General features: G+C 37.8%; 1 protein-coding gene across 5 annotated transcripts in view; it reads left to right on the plus strand.

Moving 5' to 3' along the window:
- Positions 1 to 1315: 1315 nt before the first annotated feature.
- rxraa (retinoid X receptor, alpha a) overlaps positions 1316 to 25896 on the plus strand; it is a 244571-nt gene continuing 219990 nt past the window's right edge. For 2 of the 5 annotated variants that reach the window (XM_067424622.1, XM_067424623.1), the window contains exon 1: positions 1316 to 1425. The gene's annotated coding sequence lies outside the window, so the exon portion shown is untranslated. Of the gene's footprint in view, positions 1430 to 25896 lie in introns of all 5 variants that reach the window. The other 3 variants (XM_067424628.1, XM_067424626.1, XM_067424625.1) reach the window with 3 other exon arrangements.

The raw sequence follows: 25896 nt of genomic DNA on the forward strand, positions 1-25896 counted from the left end.
GACTTTCTACAACTTTCTCTCATCTCCCGACTGCATCTTTGGAGCTCAGCCACACTGATCTTTGGGTTCTTCATTACCTCTCTCACCAAGGCTCTTCTCCCCCGATAGCTCAGTTTGGCCAGACGGCCAGCTCTAGGAAGGGTTCTGGTTGTCCCAAACATCTTCCATTTAAGGATTATGGAGGACACATTAATAATTCAGTGTTTTCTATCAATATGTGGTGCTGTGTATACATTAATGAGGAAAAATCATTTTGAAAAATAAATAACTTAAATGATATTAGCAAATAACTGCAATATACTATCAGAGTGAAGTTTAAGGGGGTCTGAATACTTTCCATACCCACTGTATAAAAAATGTTTTTTCAAAGTAAATGTTGCAGTATGTCACAATTCTGGGATCACTTCCACTGTAACAATTTTTGAGCATGTACAACTGAATTTTGCTAAAATTGTATTGACTAAAGAAGGAGCAGAGAGGAGGGTGTGGGATCAAGTGGATGGGTGTGCAAGAGCCAGTTCAATCCACCTTATGATTTGTATTATTGATATATTATTATATATTATTGTCTTTTACAATATTAATATAGTCAGTCTCCCTTGGTTGGGGCAAATAATCAATATAAGTGAGGGAGAGAATAAAGCAGCTTAAAATTGTTGCAAGTCAAAGTTTATTTCTGCTGTGGTTGCAGTATTATATACGTATGGGAACTCAATTTAATTAACTGTGTGAATTGGGTAATATTGTACATTTAGACATTAACCTAAAACTAAAAGTGTTGATCTCTTTTGAATGCCTCTTCAACGCCTCTAATGTTGTCTTTAGCCACTAGATGGAGACAATTACCAGCATGTCGGCTGTTTCTTTTAAAGCTGCTGAATTTTCCTGAACTTTTGATCCCCGACCTCAACGATGACCCTGACTAGCATGCCTCTCTTTAGTTTGTTTTCTGTTAAATGTGGCATCAAAAATACATTGAAATAAGCCAGTTTTCACAACAACAGTCTCTTTTAGTTCATTTTAGTCTCTATTAGCCTACCCAGGAGAAGTTGATTGTTAGAATTGACTAAGTACAAGCCACAATGAATCAAATCGTTTGAAATGGCTCGTTAGAGATATTTATTGAACAGAGAATCTTATAAATGTAATCTTATTAATAAAACGTATATTTAAAAAAAAAAAAAACCAGTAGAAGTAGAAGTTTGGGATGCCCGGATGCCACGCCAGGAATCACGTAATGACGTTTGACCTCATGACGTAAAGATTAGCGTCATGAGAGAGACGGTTATTCGGTTAGTCGGTTATTGATCCAAGCAAGATTCAATCTTTAACAGTTCCAAAGAATGACTCCGAATTCCCGATTCCCATCACTAGGAAAGGATACCGGCCAACCCAACTTGAGCCAGTAATAAACTGTGAGGACATGTGGGTAAAGTATTTATGAAAGTAACTATAAAATATTATAGACGCACATTATCGTAAACTCCTTGTTCTGCTGAATTCATTAGGAGCTTAGTACAGTATTATATAAACGTTTTGCTCTTCCCTCGCGTTAGTGGGAACGGAGCTCTGGCTCCAGTAACCGGGCTGTGGCGCCAAAGTCATGACAGACAGCGTCAAAACTTCTGTTGAAAACCGCGGGAAAATAAAATGGATCTGAAAGAGCCTCTTTGTGAAACTCTCCGCTACTGTCGCCTTATAGTCTGTCAGATTTGCCGATCTAGCGACGGTGTTTGAAACGTTTCATTCTTGGGAGCAAATCTTTCATTTAATCTTGAGCCTCCACCCACCCACTGGTTTTCCTTCCCCAGAGAGCAGTAACGTTAATGCTTAACCGAGGTCTCTCTTAATATCTGCGGTGTACCATAAATGAGAAGACTAGACCAGAAGAGCATTATAGATTTGTACGCTCTAGAAGAGTTCCTTGTGTACTTTAGAGAGTCATGGACACTTTTATTAAATGTATGTGCATGTGGCCCTGTGCACTGTGCAGCAGTCTCTTTCATTGCATAAATATGGTGTTCTTTAACCATCAACACTTTTAATGGAGCTTAGTCAGCTACATCAGAATGCTTTAAATCATCATGCTCTCTCTTTTTCAACACAGACCAGTCTTATCTTGTGTATAAGGATATCTTACATAAGACAGGAAATCAGAGGACAGGTATGGCTTCCACATGAAAATATTGCTTTTGGCACTTGAGGTTACACAGAAAGCTCTTTGTTGCGCTCCAAGAAATACCTCACAGAGGCAGGCCGTGTTTATGTAGAGGAATGGATAACTTCAGGTTTGTGTTATTCAAAAACAATTGGTTCAAGTGTGGCCTGTCAGCTGAGATTATGTGTGTTTGGAGAATTATGTGGTTTGCTTAAGAACATCATATATTACGTTTAAGTTACACATTTAAAGTATCCTTAATGCTGACTGGACTGTCAATGTACTGTTGTGTATGTTAACATTGACAGTTTGCTAAGTTACGTTGGCAAAGTTATAAAAACATTACAGTTTCTGTGATTTTTCTGTAAAATGAATGTAGTGGTAAAAATTGATTGTGCTTTATTAATTGATTAGGCTTTATACATCTGCTGAAATTAATAGGTAAATTGCATTTTATTTTGGTGGTGGAATTGCACAGCCGAATCATTGTGAAGAAACAAGCGTCAAGTAAGGGTAGTGAAAATGGCAGATCATGGAAATAAATGTTATGTTCCAGGCTGTGCAGGGGATGTAAGGACTTTTCATACCCTTCCCACTGAACAAAACAGTCAACAGGCAATACTGCAACAATTTAATTCAAAGTTGTTAGTTTGCTCTGCCCATTTCACCACGGACAGTTTTTCTAACCTGGGACAATATCAAGCAGGCTTCGCTCAGCATCTGATACTGAAAAAGGGCAATTCCAGCTATATTCCTGCAAGCAGTATGTAGTGATTTTGTCCACTTTTTGACTGTCGTAACCATTTCTGATTAAATTTGCTACTGGGTTCCCCTCTGTAGAAATCGCGTTTGGTTGGTTAAATCGCCTCCGGTATACAATTAGAAATCGCCTTCGTGGGGGCACTTCCCCCACCGCTGCCCTACTCTACTGTCAAACGGTACTGTACAAACATATTTACGCTCTACCCAGTTCACTGTTTAGAGTTAGTTATTCAAAGTGAAGAAGCTATCATTGTAAAATCATATGGTTGGATGCCTAGTGTCTTTATTGTCATGCCGGACAGTAGAGATGTGTTTGCTGTCACTGTGAGTAGTGGAAACCCCAATCAGACCAGAACTCCACATTACTAATTATCCAAAAAAGGCAAAAACAGCTTTTGCCTTATTTGCCATTTCATTCTAGGGACAATTTCTAGGGTTGTAAATGGATCTGTAAAACCATATCTGGACAATTTGTGCCCCTTAAATAAGCCACATCTACTATGTAGATATCAGAGAACAACTTAAAATATTGTTTCAACTCATTCTAGGGCACCTTTATGTCTGTCTCCTTCTTCCCGGTACTTAAAATTTGTTAGTTATGTTTGATAACTTAAATTCACATTATTGGATTTAATTCTAATGAAACAGCCAGCAAGTGCTGAATTACCACTCATGCAGCCAGGTCACTTTATTTGAAAATGTGTACTGCATTACTTTTAGTACAAATAAATCTCTTTCTGATTATGTTATGTTAGTCACTTGCGCTAAATCAAGAAAACTAAAGATTCAAACAATAAGACTAACAGTTTTAAGCTATAACAATGATTTGTTTTAGTTCACAAAGGTATTTCTCAGTTGCAAAACGCATCATATATTAAAACATTAATGGTTTCTAAGTAAAACCAGAAATCGAGGTTTACGTGGGTATGATGTCATTGACAGGTGACACAATGACACAGGGTGTTACACTACTACTAGTAATATTTGAGATAAAATACACAAGTCAGCAAAATATATAACATTCATATTTTTCTAGTGGGTTTTAGATATTTTAAACATTTACATTAGGGCTACTTGATAATGGCAAACATCATAATCATGTTTATTTGGGTCTGTATTGAAATCATGATTATTTAACAACTCTTGGTGGGTGATATGATCAAAATGTCTTTTATTTCAGATTTTATTTTTTAAATGTCATTACTTTAAATATCAGTGAAATTTAACATTTGTCTATATTTTAACAAAAATAAATACTTGGTTAAGTAAAAAGTCCTAAAAACAGTTCCAGAAGAAAAATAAACAGTCTGCAAACTGCAATATAATAAGAAAAAAAGAAACTAATTACAAATAAAACTGACAGAAAAAAAAGAACAGTGCTTTAGGTTGTTCAGGAAGTTAACAGTATACAGATAATAACCTACAATAGAAAACAAATAAAGTAATCAAATGTTAAATAACTGCTGTATATGTTAAATATATAATAATCCTTATTTATTGAGTTTGTTTACCCACATAATCTTATTTAGGTTAAGCTTATTTGGCTTGCTGTCTACTGATGAGGGGCTTGATGAAGCAGCCTTAACTCGAGCTGTGATATACCCCCACAGTGACTAAATGATTATAGGGCAAGGTACCTAAGATAAAGGTGGTTTGGGGAGGTGGTGGGATGCTGCTGGAACATCTCTGACTTGATGTACGTATGTTTGTTTATGTACTCTGGTTGTTGGCTGTTCATTGGAAGATTAGATGGGCTCGCTCCTCCCTAAATTACGTTTAGAACTTCACTAAAAACGACAAAAGTTATTCAATCAAGAGCAGTGAGTGATTTCATCCTTGTCTTTTGTTGTTTGATTACAAAAAAGACTGCAGCATATTTATTAGGATACTGTCTCTTTAAGAGCTCCACGATAGAGCCCTGCCTGGTGGATTTTTCTGTCCTGCTCCCACAGGATTCTGTCCTGCAAAAATATATGTTACCATCTCTCTAGATTTTTTTCTGTATGTCCATGAAATAGTTTCAAGTAATTTAACATAAAACCAAGCACGTGAGTGGATTATATCTTAAAGGGCTTCAGCACTGGGAAGATCAATCTGTATTTAAACTAGGTCATTAATGTAGTAGAAATGTGAAATTATTTTTGAATTTGGTGCCTTCTAGTCTGAGAAAATACAGAAAATGTATTTTGTCTCATGGGGATAAAGGACAACAATTCCCAGAATGCAATTGTTTGCATTGCAGGGCTTCGCTGCCCTGTGAGGACACTCCCAAACCGCCGCTACTGGATTACTAGATCACTTTCCCACCACGTTAATTTTCATCAAATCAGTTCAGTTGGAGAACAGACACTACAATTAAAAACTAAAGGTGTCTGTTCAATATAATGAGTGAGCCGCAGAGCGAGTGTCAGCACAAACACAGCAGGAGTCAGATTACATTCATCGTGATGAATGAGCTGAATGAGTGATGAGAGCTAAGGTAATCGTGTCAGTGATAGTCATTCACAGCGCGTGTTCAGTTCGGTGCATTTTCAGTTCATGCCTTTAGATGCTTAAAGGGGTGGTAAAACACAAAGTCACTTTTCCAACTTTAGCTAGTGTGTAGGGCTGAACGATATATCGTTATCGTATCTATATCTAGATATGAACTTTCAAGATATTACTATCGAAAAAAGCAACAAAATATAGATAAAACGATATAGATTTCCCTTCTCCGCGCTCGCCCTGCATACAACTCTGGAAGTCACAATAAACATCAGTTTTACGAGTGCCCTTGAATACACCGCTAAAGCCAGCGCACACACACTACCAGGGACATGGGAACTATATTCGTGGGGGGGGGGGGGGATTTCCATGGTGACGCGTCATTGCTTGTCACGTGACACACCGCAGCAGCAACAGCGCGGAAGGAATGATGATCTGCTTTTATGTCTTTTTTTATTTTTATTCAGAATATTCACAAATGTGTTAGCTATGGCATGAAATATCTGATATTCCGATTGTCAAATACATGCAAGTGGAAGTATATTGTTTAAACACCTTTATAACAATTGCGTTAGTTGAGCTGTATGCGTGATGGGCGCCGCCGTGTTAGTTTGTGCCGCAGACGCAGTTCAGAGAATCAGATCTGTTGGATTTACAACCTCTATGTTTACAACATGTGAATTGATCCATTTCTCCCAAAATACTTAAAAGTAAGTGGCTGGTGAACTGGGTGGGAATAGAATAGAGTAAACATTGAAGTTACTTACACAATGTGTATCTGATATGAATAAAACGTGTCGAATTATAATGGAAAGGATTATTACACACATCAGTGTGTATTTTACAAACTCTAAATGTATTTTTTTTTTTTTTTAGTACTTATGTAAATTTATAAGTTTGAAACCTAAAATAAACAGTAAGTGGTTGTAAAAAACACTAAGAAGTTGTGATATATGACAGCTCTGAGCGCGCCTAATATATATATATATATGTGTGTGTGTGTGTGTGCGTGTTGTTTATCTGTGATATCATTTTCTTAAAGTATGTCTTTAATATGAAATATGAACCTCTTGTGCATCCACTGTGGGGGAAAAAAAACTCCTGTATATTGAAGAAAAACATGGATTGTCCAATAAATTTATAATTTTTTAAGTTTATTAAGTTTTAAAATGTATTAATTATTATTTTCTTATTATTGATTACCCAAAGGTTTTTAATTCATACTGAAAACCAGAGGGCATTCTTGAGCGGAAAACGGCACATTTGCCTCACGGCCGTTTCACTCCGCAATCGTGAGCGGCGCGTGAGCAGTGCGTATTTTTTCCGGCGCCCATGTTAATGAGTGCATTCACACCGGCAGCAGGAGAATCGTGTGAGCGTCAAGCAGGAGCGTTGCGTGAGCAGCAGTGAAGCGGGGCTTTCGGTGGCGAGCCTATTTTTGCTGTGCTGCTGACGCACCTGACGCTCAATTAAAGTGAAAGCACACTTTTAATGGACTAAATAAATATGATTTCACACAAAAAAATGCCTTAAATGCACACAGTAAGCACGTGTAGTGTATGTGAACAATAACTGGAGTATGTCAGAAAAGATCTGTTGAAGATCTACCAATTTAAACTTTTTTTAATTATTCAGTTTGGGTGAAAGTATTATAAAAAGTAAAGTAAGCTAGCCAGAAAATATATAAAATTTTAGTTTAGTTTAGTATTTAATACTCAAACAGGTAGAGGCTCTCAGTCTGCCGCTGCAGTCACGGTGTAAAGTGAAAGCACACTTTTGATGGACAAAATAAATATAATATCCCAAAAAAGTGCTCAAAATGCACACAAAAAGCACATGTGGTGTGTTTTAACAATAACTGGATGTCATTAAAGAAAACGAAGAATAAAAATCATCTGTAGAAGATTTACCCATTTAAACTTGTTTTAATTGTTCAGTTTGGGTGAAAGTATTATAAAAAGTAAAGTAAGCTAGCTAGAAAATATAATAAAAATTATTTTAGTTTAGTATGTAATACTCAGACAGCTATAGGCTCTATCATTGTGGGAGCCGCTGCTGTGATGCTGCACCAACGCTTCCAGTGTGAATACTCTCGCGCGTCTGCAGCTGCAGTCACGGTGTAGTTACGCTGACGTGCAGCTCATGCACTGCTCACGCTTGCGGTATGAAACAGGGGTCAGAGAAGTAATTGACGTTAGTTTTCAACATATTTATGTTGAAATACTGGGTGCATGGAGAAATATAGCTTTTTTCAGCAAAAGTATAGGCTAAAAATAGCTCTTCTGTATGTCATAAAAAAATAAAGAGGTAAACTTAATAAACAAGTGTTTTCTAAATCAGTGTTGTTGCAGACTTATCTCTATACATCTCTGCTTTTGATTCGATTTTTATATAATCAGACATTATTTGCTTTCGATTAAACTTTTCTTTAGGTGGGTGGACATTTAAAGTTTTGCTGGCGCAGATCTTGTTTAAAAATAAAGCTTTGTTTTATTTTACTATGTCTTTAAATAGTTTGTTTTGCCTTTTATAAGGTTACTAAAGGTTAGTTTTGTTCTCCTTATCAATATCCTTTTTAATTTGTAATCAGTTAATGATTCAAATAGATTATGAGGGTGTTCCATGCTAGCAGCTACACTGTAAAAAAATATATGTTGATGTTCAATAAGTTATGACAACATAGGTTTTTACATTGTTTTAACTCATCAAAATAAGTTAAGAAATGTTAAACTTTTTTATTGGTTATAAAAGATGTAACTTATTTTTTAAAGTCAGTTTAACATAATTTAAGTTGAAATAACTAGTACATCCAAGTCAATTGTACTGCAAAAGTTCAAAATTTGCCTCTTTTTTTTACAGTGTAGGCAAGTATTATAATGTGTGTTACAAAGTGAGTACATTTGTCTTTCAAGTAAAGGCTGGACTTCAATAGAGCAGATGGTTAACAGTGTTTTCTGTGGGACATGGTAAGTCCCTTTGGGGTGCATTTTGGGCTTTTTCACTTTGTAAACCTATAACATAAAAAAGATATTATAACACAATAAAGAACAGGGAAAAAGCAAAAAAGCATAATGAGCACTTTAAGTAAAAATGTATCTACCTTTGTCGTTTTAACCTAGAAAAACAAATGCCGAAAAACATTGCAACTTTCATCGCAACTTTTACGAAAAGTGGCCGCAACATCAGGCATTTTAGGCCGCAACAATCACAAAAAAGGCCCGCGAAATCCTGGAGCGACTGATATGTCTATGATTGGCTACATTGTACAGCCTTGCAAAAACATTATGAATAGAAAACCTTTTTTAAAACTTGTTTTAGATGTTTTATATTTAGTTATATTTTGCGAGAGTCCCAAGAATCTTTTTATTATCCTGCAACCCGCACACACATGACTAACCTTACTGCCTGCATCCTCACTTCGCCATCAAATCTAGTTCCGTGCCACACACTATTGCGTTGGGTCCCACGAGTCCCGCAGTAGTTCCGCCGGAGTGCAGGTCTCTACTGCACGGATTGAGTGTACTGTTATACTGTTCATATACAGTTGTCTTTTTCAACTGTTTACTTTAATTTAAGACTTAACTGACTGCGTTTACAGGATACACAGCAAAACGGCATTTTGTAATTTTGTGTGTAGGCTATTTGACTGTTTAGATGCCTAGTTGAAGCCCACAGTATATTTTGCTTATGTGTGTTCTGCCTCATGCCCCATGTTTAGGGAACAGTATCTCTTTTTATGAAATTTATTTCATGCTGAATTTAAAGCGAACAGAAATAGTTGCTATGGTAAGATTGGTCAATAATAGCAAAGGGTCAGTTGGTAAAAACCAATGCAGTTTGTTTTCTCTCTTTCTTCATACATCTAATTTACTCTTCTATTGTATTCTTTAGAATATTAATTAACAGTTTCATTAATTGATTCCGATCCTAAGAAGCCCTTTAAGCTATTGCCACATTTTTTAGTTGCATACTGAATGTGAGTTCATTTCTTTCATAGCTACAAAACCTTTGAGATAATATTTTCATCACTTGTACTATTCCAACCTTTCTCAGGCGTCTTCCTGCTAAATTAAGACAGACGACTGTGGGCTCAAACGGAGGCTTATCTCAGCAGGCCGATTCAGTTATTGGCAGAACAGTCGACTTTAACCTTTATAACGCATGTTCACATGACCATAATGAAATATTGTCTGGATGTCGCAGGAGCATTTAATCAATTAAACGTTTATGAAATTAGGAAAACTAACTGCGTAGAAGGAACTCATTATCTCCCGTCCTGTGGGACGGAGAGTATCCTTTCCATCTCTCTGATTTCTTGCCCAGCTCTCGGTCTCTCTGCCTTTGTCTTGAACTCGGTCACTGTCTCTGGTACAGTCCATGACTGAAACGTTTCTGTTTATTATTACTTTTGAGACAGTTCCTTCAAGTCACACATACTTTAAAACAAAAGCTAGCTTTATTCTTGATGTATCATTTTTCCCTTTAATGACAAACGTCAGTGATGTATGGGGTTATATGGCAGTGCTTGCAGAGAAATGTGTAGAAAACTTGGTTTTTCCAGAAAGGATTGCGTTTTTTTTTTTTTTAAAGTTCTCTTTCAACAGGCTCATCTCTGTTTGGATCTCCAGCGTGTTAGAACAAATGTCCACACTGACACGTATTTAGCGATTCAACACAGATCAAAAGGAAAACGCTTTCACTCCACTTCAAAGCCTTTTCTTTCAGTCAGAAATCTCTCAATAGATGGTTTGACTTTGACTTTTTAGGGAGGGCAAAGAAAAAAGTTTGCGTACTGCAAAACTCTTTTTTTTTTTCTAGCAATGCAGCTTCTCCAGTTTTTCAATAGATTAACTGTATTGAAGCAACGCCAACACAAACTGCTGTAGAGTCGCATAACAACTCGCATACGTCTTTGATAAATGAAAAGATGTATCCATGACTGAAATCGAGCGTGGGAGTATACTGTATGTTGATGAAGTGAGCAGGCATCTTCACTTCCTTGCAGCGAAAGAGACTTAAGCATTTAAGAAATCATTGTTTGTGAAAATGAACGACGTGTAAGTAAGTATCCATAAATGCATTGTAATTTCGTCTGTAATGATAAAGGACCATGGATAAATTCTTAGCAACAGAATGTTTGGGTTATAGTGAGCGTTTTGAAGATTTGCAGGTGGTGTGTTAGTGACATTTGTCTGGGGCAACATGGAAACTGTGCAGTTGTTTCCATTTCATTTATGATGTAATAGGACACCCCACCACCACCCCCACCCCCACCATCCAGCTTGTGGACCAGCATAGACATGGTGTTCTCTAGTAAAACTTAACTGGTTTACCAGCACTCTCACTTCCCATGCTAGGGTTCAGGAAACTAGCATCCAATCATACCTTACGGTGGTAAACAGCAACTCTGGACCTCACTTAAGCAGGGTCATGGAGATACTCGAGTCTAACCTAGCATGTGTGTGTGTTGTGTGTGTTTGTGTGTGTGTGGGACTGCGATTGTGTATATACTGTATACTACTGTTCAGAAGTTTGGAGTATTTTCTCTTTTGGGAAAAAGTCTCTTATGCTCACTATACTAAGGCTGAATTTATAGAGGGTATGCTATGCACGTGATGTCACCGTCGTCCGGAGTGTCTGCGGTTATGTGGAGTGGCAAAAAGATTTGACGGCAGCATTGTTTTTCAGCGTGAATGCCGCAAAAAACACACAGAACCCTTTTGAAAGAGCTTTGTGATTGACTCTACAAATAGATTTGACAAGAAATCTTGAGGTATTTACTCATGGCCTAAAGCTACAGAAAAGTGAAGCAAAAGGATCACTGCAATTCACAGAAACAACTGGACCGTGGATTTGCAGTTTTTATTTTTTCAATATGTTAAAGGGGTGGTTGCATGCGATTTCACTTTTTTAACTTTAGTTAGTGGGAAATGTTGCTGCTTGAGCATAAACAGTATCTGCAAAGTTACCGCCCTGAAAGTTTAATGCAAACTGAGATATTGTCTTTTAAAGTTATGGCTGTTTATTGCCTACAAAAACGGCCAGTTTGGACTACAATGAGATTGATGACATCATAAACACTTGCTATTAACACAAACACTGCCCCAGATGTGACTTCTGCCCGTAATGGTAAGAGCCATGGTGTTTCCGGACAACCTGTGCTTGGCACTTCAGACAATAAAAATACATGAAACTACATTTGGCCATCTAACCAATCTAAGACCATTGCGTTTTTTCGGCAGGATGGGCTTTATAGAAGCAGGAAGCAAATGAGCCGTTCAAATGACAGTGGAGACAGCGGTGTGGAATAAAGGTAAAAAATAAGAAAAATATGGCGTTTAAAAAAAAAAAAGAATTAAGGCATGTTATACTGTGGCCCATAAACACAACCAAGCCTTAAACTATTGTGTTGTTATATATTGTATTGGCAACTCATTAGTAAAAATTTTAACATTTTATATTCTGCATGATTGGATGTTTTAAAGTAAACACTGATCATATATGACGGGCTGGACGATATGACTATATGTATAATAACATCGACATAAGTAATCCCCAGGACTTAGACCTATAGAAAGCCTCCACAGGCAAATTGGCTTTGTACTTCCACAGCGTTGAAATCAGGCTCATATAAATGTCAGGAAACACAATCCTGGCTGCATGTCAATCACTGAATTGGCATGCATCACTGGATCTTTGGTAAGTTGTAAGGAACACTTATATCAAGTCCAAACTTTAGTTTAAGCTGATAATTGTTTATTTTACCCGCCTTTTCGCAGTTTTAACCTATTAAATCCAATCACGCAGCGGCTCTTCTGCCTCTCAGTCCGGCTGAGGGTTGTGTTCCGGCAGGAAAGTGCCGTCAATATATACCTTCTGTCTATTGATTAAAGATACAGTAAAAATATATTGTGAATGTGTATTTTTACAATTTAAAATACATTTTAAAGCTGAATTCTATTGAGAAGGGCTTCTTGAATGTTGCATGAGGATTGACAGCACATTTGTGGGTTGAAAAACTAACTACATCAAACATTTCTGTTTGATCCATAGTTTTTGACAGTCATAGTCCCTGTATACATTATTCCTGTGTGGATTGCGATTAGATTTATTCACCTGTTTTTTTTTTTTTTTTTTTTTGCGTCAATGTCACTTTGTTTCAGGGTGAATAAGGAAAGCCTCCCTGTAGTTTAGAGAGCATGTATAAAAATGATGGATTGCTTGCTCTTGAGTTTTTCTTCATTCCATTGTCTTGACAAACTAGTCCACAATGATTTAACAACATATGTGAGGGGTAGACAGAGGATTAGGCAATTCATCTGAGCTAGTTTTTCAAGCATCAGGGCAATCTAAGTTCATCACGACTGCCAACAGAAAACAGACTCTTAGATGCTACTAAGTTGCCTTTACTGAAATAGGTCTTTGTGCTTTGGCCAATTCTTCCAAACCACTTTATTGTATATGCTCAAAAACAATAGGCCTTTTCAAATCTACCTAAAATGTGCTTTGCCTCCCCCATTTTTCTTTGTCCTACAGTTCTCTATGCCAACCCTAGGGTTTGCTGCTAGACCTGGCTCCCATTTTGAAGCGGTTTTGTGGCTGAGTTTGAAGTTCTTTGAGTTTCATGATGTTTTTGCCATTATGCCATTTTCGGATAGGCTCAGAAATGAAGCATAAAGTAACTCGAAATTCAACAATCATACTTTTCTTCTCCTTAATCTGGATCAGGACTCCAAGGGATCAAGCTATCAACATAACTAAGAAAGGTTAGCAGGAATTGATTTGTTCATCCACATGTGTAAACACAAAATTGCCCAACTGGTTTCTCAACTCCACTCCATTTGGACATGCTTGCTTCAGAGGCTTAGGAGTTTCCCAATGTTTCTATTATGAATGTTAAGTTTATGGTTTCATAAATGCGCAGGGTTGTGTGGAGTCATTGTGTAGACCAGTCACATTACTTCACTTGGCATCATAAAGAAAGGATTATGTTAGACTGCATCTCCACCGAGGGCTCAAGTCCCCCTCAAAGTGCAGTAAGACATATTATTTGCATCCCGCATCACTGGTTGTGTTGATGCATTCAGAAGGCGCAATTTTCATGCAGCTAATTTGTTCTCTGTAATGGTTGCTCAGCCTGTTTAAAAAACTTAGAGTCGTCAGTGCCTTTTCTGGACACCACTGTGAGCTTTTTCCAACAAAGATTTTGCTTAATCATAGTCATTTTGTGACCATACTGTAGTAAATGTCCAATCTGTTTATTTGTTGGCTTTTTAAACAAATTAAGGCGTCTACCCTTTTCCACTAAAGGGGGGAAGCAATGCACTTTACGCAAATGCTAAGACAAATTAAAAATGCATGTTGAATGTATTTCCAAACCACAAAATATAATGAAGCGGAGCAAATCAGCTGGGCTATAAATGACGGGCTAATCAGAGAGAGACGACAGAGCTCGGATTCTTTTTCAGTAAACGCTGAATGTTTACTATGTTGGAAAGTAGCTGCTTGTTCATGCCTCTTTAAAGCTGTCTTGCTAGGTCTGATTTAATCACGTCCCCGCGGCATGGAGCTTCGCACACAGGATGGCCACTAATGATGGGACCTGCCCCACTTCATCAAAGAAAGTGTTTTGCTTGCTCTCACTCTCACTCTAACTGTCTGTCTGCCTTCACTCTCAGAGGAGTGGAGATTCAGTCCATTAAATATTGACAGGAACGGTCTCACAACGGAGAACCTTTTCTGACACTCGCCATTCAACGTTGGATCATAAAATCAGTCTGAAATCTATATCCTGCATCTCAGTGTTCAGACCATTGATGGGAATAGACCATCTGCGGACATGGGCCGCAACTATGAAGCCGCTATATATTTCATTGGTTCTTCTGGTCCTATTATGACTCCAATCCATCTCATTCTGTTATCCACCAGAGAAGGTGGGGAGGCTCAGATCAAAGCTTCTGTGGAAGGAGAGAACCTCCTTTGTGAAAATCTGTCTCAGCATTGCAGAGCTAAGGGATGAAAGGGAGATTAATGGAGGTTGGCGATAGCCACTGACACATCCAGAGATGATGCAATCAACAAACAAATAAATCAAATCAAATAAACTGTGGCTTAACATTGAATATATCCAGCTTAGAGTAGATCCCCATTTTTATTCCCAAAGAAAAAAAGTGACGAGTCCAAACATATGTAAAGTATGAAGCATAAACATGCATCGCCATTCACAATGAATTAATAATCACTTTCCGCAGGATCTTTATATCCCTCCTTCTCCTCCTTTTCTTCCATATCTCCATCCCTTCCTCCTTCTTTTCACGGTCATAATCGACGTCAGCATAATGAATGGCTCTATGGATTGGTGTTGCAGTTTAGTGCTGTCAAACTATCCCAGCGCTTAGTACTGCGGAATGACAGCTTGTTCTGTTTCATCACATCTTTTCTTTACGCTTTCATTGCAAATATGAGGCGGCCTTGTGATATTGCGTTTGCCATGAGTCAGCACATACACAACCTCTTCACAATGTAGACAGAGAACTCAAAACTAGCCCACTAGAGTCTCTTGTTTCGCCTCTCCCTACTGAAAGAAACTGCTCAAGCTAGTTTAATGTCTCAGTTGGTTTACCAGTCTGGTTTGTGGCTGGTTTTAGAGGGTTTTTGGACACTTTTCATCTAGTCATACTAGGAGACCAGCTGGCCTCCAAACAAAAACGTTTACTTGATGAAGTAGTGACAGATATTTTCTACAATATTGTGATGTATATGTAAAATGGATTGTCAAAAAATGTTGGATGGGAGTCATGGGACCATGATTTCCCGTTATTTCACCGCAAGATAAAGTTGACATTTTGATTTGTAATGAATCATGCAGGGATGTGTACAATAACTGTTTACAATAAGATCAGTAACATGCGTTTAGAAAATTCAGAGCCCTATCATATACCCGTCATAATGCGGTGGCAGGTTTTCTGCTAGTTTTCTGACGCAGTTATCATTTTCATGTCCTGTATTTTGAGGCAACTTAAATAGACTGCTAGCCTAGAAATCTAGACGCACCCAAGCGGCAGCAAATCTAATCTGCCCGTGAGTATCGTCTAGCAACTCTCAATACACTTCTGAGCTATAAACGCCAAACTCTTGCCGGGCCAATCACATCGTGTATAGAGTCGGTGGGCGGGGCCATAATGACGACGGCCGAGTTGCATTTGCGTGCTTCTAGTAAACACAGAAACTGGTGAACGGCGGTCTTTCGAATCATCTTTGACCGCGACTCTGGAAGACTTGGAGTTAAGCTTTTCTCTGAGAAAAGAACAAAGAACGGCACTGAAGTCATTCTTAAGAAGGGGAGATGTGTTCTGAGTTTTGCCGACCGGACACGGTGAATGTTTAATCTATCAACGAGCTCCGTTTTACCTTCGTTGCTCTGGTTGGTGTAGCGCTATCCTATCGTGTGCAGAGGGAGTTTGAAAGACAACCGTTTATCTCGCCCCTCGGATTGAGCTGTCAATGGTGAGTTTCCAGACCAAACATCTTGATGTGGGTCTGGCTTGTCAGGCTAATAGACTGCACCATTGACCAACAAAAACCTGGTCTAAATTCAGTAGCACAGTATTTTTGTGTTATTTAAAGGGTGCGTTAGTAATACGCGCAGGCAGATGCACAACGCATGTACACTCTGCTTATTTCACACAGGATTCCACAGCAGCACATTCACTGCCAAATATTAAAAATAAAAGGATTACAATGTAAAATACCAATATTGTCTACATAAAGATAAAGATGCTTACATCATATTGGATGGTCATTGCATGCATCAGAATTATCCATTCAAGCTTACACATATGAGGGTGTCTATTATGGAAGGATATCGCAGACTATTTTCAAAAGGAATTGCAAATTGTATTTGCAATTGCATTTTCAATTTGTGGACGCATAAAATGTGACAATCCAAACGCAATTGTAAAGCGCGCATTTCTGTTTACATTTTCATTTACGCGAACGCACAAGGACTGCCATATTTCAAATGGAAAAGCAAATTCTGTTTGCAATTGCATTTCCAATGTTTTACAAGTAATGACCCTGCCATTTTGGAATAGTAATAGAAGATCACCTATTTGCTATTTCATTTCCTCTGTGTCCTGCAACAACCTGCACAAAATTCAAATGGAATTGCAATCCCCTTTGCGTTTGCTTTTCCGATGTCCAACACACTCATCTGTCAATCAGGCTTGAGGGCGGGGTTTATTGATGTTATCTGAACGTAGGCTACGCCCTCAAGTGGTGGGAAAACTGGAAATTTGGCTATTTTTGTAATAAAAACCAAAGTTCAAACTCTTTCGTTCAAAGTCAAAATGCAGAACTGATGTATGTTCAACTGGTAACCAGAAAACAGCAAATAAGAAAACTGACATGACTGCATTCGGTAGGCTATGACACATTATTATATTCCAACTGACACAGTAAATTATCATGATGAGTTAAAATCAGTGCATAAACTTGAAATGGTGTGAGTAGTGTGTTGTTCATATGATTCTGTGCTCAAGAGCCAAGCAATCAAAAAAAAGAAAAGAATATTACAGTGACATTCAATCGCAGTTCATGTTCGTTTCAGGAGGATGATCTGATTTTCTGCTTCATTAGGCTATTTTATTCAACATGTTTTTCATCATGTGTATACATATTCATTTAATTATATTGTATCTTTATTTTGATATTCAAAACATTTTCAGACACACATGCTGCTTAGATATGGTTTTACTGATCTTCATAGGGATGCTCAATTCGGTGAATTTTCCCAACCGACATCCGCTGCTCATTATCCGAATATTAACTGTTAACTGATAGCCTATAATATTAAACTGGCATAAAAAAAATACAACTGAAGAGTGTCCGTGACCCATTAAAAGGACAACAACAACAACAACAACAACAAAATTCAGGGATTTGCAAACAGCAGCATACAGAACAGCTCAACAACAGAACCTGGATTCACACATTATCACATGGTCACAGTCACACACCTGCAGAAAAACAGAATAAAATAATATAAATAATTAATAAAAAGCACAAAATATATAGGCCTACACTAAATATTCTCACTTAGCCTAAATATTTAATACATTAAGATGACACACTGAGTCCGTTTGAATCTTTAAAGAACCGGAATAGTTTTTTTTTCCGGTCAGACCAATTTTTTTCGCCAAATAAAAATAGCTGGAGCTATATTCGCTCGCTCATGTTGTGAATAGACACATTTATTGTATATTGCTCCCCATTTTTTTATTTTATTGGAATGAATAATGATGAAAAAATGCTTTGTATTCCACCACTTGAGGGCGTAGCCTACGTTCAGTGTACATCAATAAACCCCGCCCTCAAGCCTGATTGACAGATGAGTGTGTTGGACATCTGAAAAGCAAACGCAAAGGGGAGTGTGATTCCATTTGAATTTTGTACAGGTTGTTCAGGAAATGAAATAGCAAATAGGTGATCTTCTATTAGTATTCCAAAATGGCAGGGTCATTACTTGTAAGACATTGGAAATGCAATTGCAAACAGACTTTGCTTTTCCATTTGAAATATGGCAGTCCTTGTGCGTTCGCGTAAACGAAAATGCGTGATTTGCAATTGCGTTTGGATTATGTCACATTTTATGTGTCCACAAATTGAAAATGCAATTGCAAATTTAATTTGCAATTCCTTTTGAAAATAGTCCGCAATATCCTTTCATAGTCAATATTCCGTCATGTAAAGAGCAAATACGTCATAGTGCAAGCCCAACTGGCTATTTAAGGGAATGAAGATGAGACTCTGATTGCACGTTATACATAAAACACAACCATTACTAATTAATAGAATAAAGACAACAGGCGCGCCGACCATTTTTCCTGTCGTTTAACTAGCAAAAGTGGATTCGGACGCACCCTAAGTGCACTTGTGGCGAGCGCTTTAGAGCATGCGCCTGGATCGTTAAAACTGGGAAATTTGCATTTCGATTTAAGACCAGCAAACCAGCTTATTTTTATTTTTTAAAAACCTTCTGTGGGGTTGTGGTTTGTTTGTTGGATCCCCCACTCTCTTGACTGTGGATTTCTGCTGTTTGAAGATAGATAATGTGTATAGGAATGCAGTCTGTTGTCTATCTGTTAATGTTTATTCAATTATGTAAAAATAGAGTTGCTTTGAGAATAGGCGATTATTGTGTTTCTGAACATTTCCATATGTTTGAGAGTGAACCAAGAGAGGACTATTGTCCTCCTTTTGTTGGGATTGAACTGCTTTGCCAAATCTTGAACACATTTGCTTGAATTAGAACATGTAGAAATTGCACAGATAGCATTCATTTGACACCATTTCAATTAGCACACAAATGAGCCTCATCTTGCAAGCTGTACGGTTTTACTGGAGTCGTTTTCCTGTTTTTGAGTGCTCAACCCAAGGGTTTTTCAACCTGACCTTAAAATAAAATGAATCACTGTATCCTTGATGCTTATGTTTTAGAAATGGCTGACTAAATAGATAAGACTACCTGATGTTTTGTTGCTATGGTTTTTAGACCAGTACAAGAAACAACTTTCTAAATGTGGGTGGCATTTTGTCTTGGCCCGGGCTCTGCGGTAATGCTGTTTTGAAAGCCCTCACTAAATGTTGTGTTTCCTGTCAGTACACACAAACATTGCCCCAATCCGAAACCATAGAGTATAATAAATCATTGTGTCCTTTCCAGACAGAGAGCATGAGGATGGTAGCTAGTGTTTTTCTGCTTTTGCTAAAAGGACACATGATGAGTGGTTTTATTTTATATATCTATTCATCCGTTAAGCAAGTGCTGTTTCGTGGGTTTGGTTTCTTAAAACCCATTCTGTTCTCTCAGGTCCTATTTCTTCTATATTAATTGTCCATACTTATTTATCTAGACGGTAGTTATTTTTTGCAGTAATGTTTCTAGTAAACACTAGTGCACAACACTTAATGAAGATGACCAGTCTGATAAGTGGAGCAATGGGAATCTAGCAAAAGATTTTAATGCGAGAGAGAGTTCCATTAGGCACTTAAAAGTTGAGTACACATTTTCAGACCTGTAGATCATGTTGTGTTAAAGGAACTGTATAAAAATACATTTCATTTAATCATAAAATGGTTCTTATGTGTCACTAGACATTAAGAAATCATGTTAATTGCAAATACGTATATTACTGAAAACAGTAGGGCCATCCTTAAAAATATTTTGGTTTGCAGTAACAGTAAAAAAAAAAAAAAGGGTCGGTAGGTAGGTCAAAAAAATTTCTTCTTCAAATGTTAATGTAAAAAAAAAGGACATTTTTGGTGATGGTGATTACGTAGGTATGAATTTAAACAAATTAGCATATTGTGATGTCACTATATAGACCACAAACTATTTGAAATATTTGTCAAAAACATGTTTATTGCATAAATTTCAGGTGCTTTCATTAAGAAAAGGTTCCAACCACCAGCTAGCTGTCATTGACTCATAGCTGTCAACCCTCCCTTTTTTTCCGTGTTTCTCACGTATTTTAGCTCTTTTCCCGCTGTCTTCCCGTTTTAGTATTTTCCCGTGATATGTTCCATATTTTTACGCTCGATTGTGTTAATTCAGAACACGCAACTATCTGTGTCTCTGAAGTGGCTTGCACTTGTTGCTAGACCAACACATCTGGTGATATAGACTAGTGTATTTGAATATTAAAAAGCAAAAAGTTGTTTTTATGAATTCAATTAATTAAGTAGCTATAACCTACACTGGTAAATATATCAGTAAACAAACATCACAGACAATGGCAGACCATTTTTTTCAGACGTTATTTTACTTTTGTAATATTATGTATTGTCTCTGTTTTTTTGAAGAGACACTGCCCCTCTTTCCTACTTCTTGACAGCATACATTTAGAATAATAGCTTTGATTAACGTTAATGATGAAAAAGGTTTAACAATTGTGATTGTTTGGATTGTTTTTCCTGCCGTCGATCCACAGCCGTTCACTAAATCAGTGTTTCCCAACCTTTTTTCAGTCATGGCACCCCCATACATATGTTACGCTAGGGGTGTAACAGTACAGATTGCTCACGGTTCGGTTTGTATCACGGTTTTAGGTTCACGGTTTCAGTATGGTTTGGTATTTGCCATGCTCAGGGAAAGAAAGAACTACTGTCAAATAAAAATAAAGAAAATAAAAACAAAAAACTTAAATACAAGCAGCAGTACAAATAAATACTATTGAGCAAAGATACTAATAAAATAAACAATGCTTTTCAGATTTTTCAGGTAGGTCTAACATTAGTTTTTAGGTTGAGAAATTGAATAAATTAATCAAATGTAAAATAACTGCACATTTAGCTGTTTAAATTAAAAATTAATCCTTGTTAAACTTACAAAAGCTATTCAATCAAGAGCAATGAGTGAAGTCCTTTACTTTTTTTTTTTTACATTAAACAGACAACAGTAAAGGCTCCTTTAAGACCTAATACAGGGATATGCGTCATCTTTCTCAACTGTATAAAGTTAACTTAAGGCATATTCAGACTATGTCTGCTAGGATACTAATCAAGGTGGACATGTTGACATGCTTTTTGTGTGAGTTTGTCTGTTTAAGCGGAAGACTTGAAAGAGAACTCAATATTTGCGCGCTGTGAGACGAGTGCGTGCTTTCGGCTGAATGCACAGAGATAAATCTTATCTCAGCGCGCGCGAGTCCGCGTCTTCTGGCTCTACACACACCCGTGTAATGACGGCGAAAACGACTGGTCATATTCGAACATACGGCAGCACTCGCATACATTGAACAAAGTTTACAAAGAGGTAAAACAGTAGGCTATTTTTATTTACCCGCCACGTTTGGCTGGTGGTGGGTGCTATTTCAATCCCTGCTACTAATGCTTGGATAATGACAACAAGATGCCTAAATTATTTTGGGGAGGTGAAAGGATGCCAAAACAGCTGTTGCCAGAGCAAGGTTGGTCAGAGTTTACCTGTTTGAGTTCCATCCATCAAGATGGCCCAAATGGACTTTTGCTGTTGCTGCTGTCTGTGACACAATTAAATACTTACTTAATTCCCGCTCTGACTGATAAAATATGATAGCGCTTTGTGTTTTGGTCAGTCGGGTCGGATTTGCTTTCTCACCTCTACCAAACACTCCAGAGTTTGTTTTCAATCAAGCCGAGACCACCTCGTTCATGCGTTCTAAGAGCGATTGTTTTGGATTGATCCGAGAGCTATTGCTACAGTATGCCTTAATGAACCGATATAAGGGAGAAAACGCAGGATCTAAAAAAAAAAAACGCTCCAAGTGAGCCAGGTGCCGAAACCCCCTTATAGACTCTGTTTCAAAACAAGTGAGCTGCCTTGTGAAAGAGAATCCTAACTAAAATATAACTTAAGAAGTGACGGACTATACATATGTTGCGCTTACACTTGCACACATCTGATAGATCGGAATTTGTTGCACATGTGTAAACAAAACAAAAAAAATTGTCACAAGATTGGATTTTTTGCATCCCTTCTGAGCCACTTGGTGTTAAATCAGATAGCCTACATATCCGACCTCTGACCTTCGCATAAATATACATATACACAATTGTGGTAGGTGTGTTAAAATATTGTTTATTATATTTCTTGTTGCTCGTCTTGTACAATTGCTACTATTTTGTAATGTGTCCTTGAGTGCTTTAAAAAATAGATGCCTATAAATAAAATGCATTATTATTTATTAAATGTGGTATAATCAACATATCTCACTGTCAAATTTATTTTTCCATTGAGTTTGTCATAGTGCATTGTGCAGTTGCATTTGTCATGAAGGAGAAACCAAAACATTTTAAATGCTGTCTACCTTTTGGAATATGTCTATAAAGGCAGCTCACTAGGATTTGGGCTGGTAGGATGGTCTGAGGAGGGCTAATGGTGCAGAACTTGTAGTCTACTACAGCTGGACTTGGTTTAGAACTTTTTCTCGTTCTCTGAGGCAAATCTCAGGGTGAAACAGAGGTTGGCAGTAAGCCAAATGTTGTTTGGGGGGTAAGGTTGATCAAGTTTAGGTTTTGTGACCTCAGAAGGATAAGGTGAGGGTTCATGGAGAAGTCAGGAAGCCATTGTTTTCAAAAGAATCCTGTTATTTGGTTATTCAATCCAACCATGAGTGCGCAAGCCCCCCTGTAGCTGCACAGAGAGGCCATACAGAATCTGATACAGTGAGGATTACTGAGGAAAATACTTGTTTCATTTTTGACAAAAATGTTTATTTTAGGCCATAATTATCTACATTAACATAAAAAAAGTTTGAGACATTTTAGCGTATGTGTTATGAGTCTAGAATGATGAAAGATATTGCACTATTCAACAATATTCTATTTTTGACATGCCACCTATACATATAATAAATTAATACATTTACTCAGCAAGCATGCATTATCAAAAGTGACAGTGAAGGCACTAGTATAATGCTATATAAAGATTTCCATTTCAAATTAATTGTTCTTTTGAACGTCAAAGGGTGCTTTCACATCTCTAGTTCAGTTCATTTGGTCCGAACCAAGGGCAAACAATTATACATTGTTGCATTTTTCAGCTTTTTTGGTTCCTTTTCACACCACACTGATTGCTTTGGTCCGAACCAGTTGAAACGAAACAAAACGCAGGTATGTGACAACATCCACATCACTCATTGGCCATGGCGTATTTCCTAAACTGCTTTTCGATTGGTCAGAATTTACGTGTGGGAAAATTCCAACACAAGAGGCAAAGCCAACAAACTATAATAACACTATGGAGAGACAACTGCGCGGGCCAGTTTTGTCCCTGGCCATAATCTACTACACGGTGTGTATTTACCACAGTATGCAAACAAAACATTTCTATGAAGAAGCGCGGATGCGACATGAAAACAACGTTCTAATGCACTGCAGACGGCGAGCGCGCATCGCTCGTCATTTCAAGAGGAGGCGTGCATTAATTATTAACTCTTGACATGCTCATCTTCTGAAAATATTGCCAACGATCTATCAGGTAATAATGTCATGCACACAATGTCAGCGCAGCTAACTACGGCAGCTGGTTCAGTCCAAAAATGATCAGTACTTTTGCAGTTGGTTCTGTTCGAGGTCGGATATCGTTCTCACCACAAACAAACCGCTCCAGAGTTCGTTTGAATTCGTTCCGAGACCACCTCTTCAAGGAGGTCTCGGTACGCTTGTTTGGTGCGCTTTTGGTGCGCACCCGAGTGCGATTGCTGCTTTCAGACCTGACCAAACGAACCGCACCAAACGAACCAACGAACTTTAATACGATTCAACCGAACTAAATGAGGCAGGTGTGAAAGCACCCAAAGAGTCCTTTAAGGGGGGGTGAAATGCAGTTTCATGCATACTGAGCTTTTTACACGGTTAAAGACTTGAATTCCCATCCTAAACATGGACACAATTTCAAAAACTAAGTTGGACGTGTGATGGAGTATTTCTGCGTCAAAAATACTCCTTCCGGTTTCTCACATGTTTCGTAGAGTTTTTCTTCGTTCATGGGTCCGCTTGATGTCAACGGGTCGGAATGTGGTTGTATGGGCCGTATGGCTCTTCTCCCGGAAGGGTGCGGGGGCAAATGACCAGAGCAAGAGAACAAATGCACGACGCCCATAAATACATTTGTTTAGCTGACCACTATATGTGTCTGTTTGTTTATTGTAAAACCACCCAAACATAACCCTAGGCCTAGGGGACGTTCACACAAAGCGTGCTTTTTCATTCAAATGCGCTAACGTTACTCCATTGTTTTTCTATACACTAGTCTGACGTGCAAAACCGTTTGGCTTGCTACTGTTAAGGTTTAGTCGCATACAATAGTCCATAAACCAAATCATGTCCTCATAAACCACGAGTAAACGCACACAAATGTTGACAGGCCACTAAATACAGTAACGTTACATACCACAGAGACGGACGTCCTGCTGTTGCTGCTTTTCCTGTTCAATTTATTTCAGCCTCCGGATCTGATTCTGGATCATATATGTATTAGTTGAATCTGATTGATAGCCACGATTTATTAGGGTAACGTTTTCTTTGCTACGCATGACGATGTCAGCTTTCAGACGCTCTCATGCAATAGCGGCGTGCGCTCGTGATTCTTTATCTCCGCCCACACGATACGCCTCCATCTGCTCGTTTTTTTTTGGAAAGACTCGGTACAGCCTATCTTTTATAAATATAATAAAACTAAAGACTTTTTCGGAGATATGAAGGATGCAATACTACTCTATAGGTACTCAAGATTGACATGAGACTGACTGAAACTCAGTTTCACCCCCCTTTAGAAAATATAATTGTTTCCACAAAAATATTATGTAGCACAACTGTCTTCTTCATTGATAATAATAAGAAATGTTACTGGAACACCAAATCAGCATATTATAATTCAGCTTTGCCATATCATGAATAATTGAATAATTTACATTTTAAATATATATTACAATACAGTAGAATACAGTTATTTTAAATTGTAATGTTTTACAATATTATTGTTTTACTGTATTTTTTTAATAAAATAAATGCAGCCTTGGTGAGCTGAAGAGATTTCTTTAAAAAACATCTATCCGACCCCAAGCTTTTGAATGGTTTTGTAAATCTATGTTTTGTGTCCATTTTAAATCCCCCCCAAAAAATTTATAATTAGATTTTGAATCCCAGTTTTTCAGTGTTGTCTTGGAATTTTGGACCCCAATATATTTTAACTAAATCTGTGCAGATAAACACTAATCAACTTCTGAGAGAGACCGAAAGACAGCGTTTTGCTCTGAAATTGTAGTTCTGCAAGTTCTCTTGGCAAGAACAAAAGCCATCTAGAAGTCAGGTATATCATAAAGAATGATGGTGTCATGCTATTATACTGTATGTACATACATGAGAGCGGATCCTGCTACATTATAGGATTAGTTGACTTGATGGAAATTTAAAGGGTTACTTCAGCGATTAGCATAAGGCTTTGTATCAGTAGAAACCCTGAAGTATATTCAAATGATTGTGCTTTCCCCCCTCATATCCCCCTGAGACAAGAGATTTATGCATTTTATTTCTGGAAAAATTCCTCCTATGATGCAAATTGACAATATTTCGATTCTAGGAGGAATGTTTGGCCAAAGGCTAAAGACAGAGGGAGCCATTTCCACGTTTTGAACCCGCGCATGGGGGATGGGAGATTACACTCAGAGCTCAGCTCAAGGCTGCAGGCACTCATTTAAACGGAGCTATGGTGAGCAATGTAAGTCTTTTAACTTCTCAAATTAATTTCTATGAAAGTTAAGCTTGCAAAGGCATGACCTGAAACACGCCAGACTGAACTCGCGTTGTGAATGTATGCCGTGAGTGTAGTCGCGATTACCTCAGCTCTCATCACGAGCTCATCAGCTCAATTATGAAGTTAAATGTAATCTGACTCCTGCAGTTAGTGCTCAGTGCTGTGATACTCGCGCGGTGACTCACTCATTATATTG

This window comes from Pseudorasbora parva, chromosome 18 (assembly GCF_024679245.1).
Source record: "Pseudorasbora parva isolate DD20220531a chromosome 18, ASM2467924v1, whole genome shotgun sequence".
NCBI classification, from domain to species: Eukaryota; Metazoa; Chordata; class Actinopteri; order Cypriniformes; family Gobionidae; genus Pseudorasbora; species Pseudorasbora parva.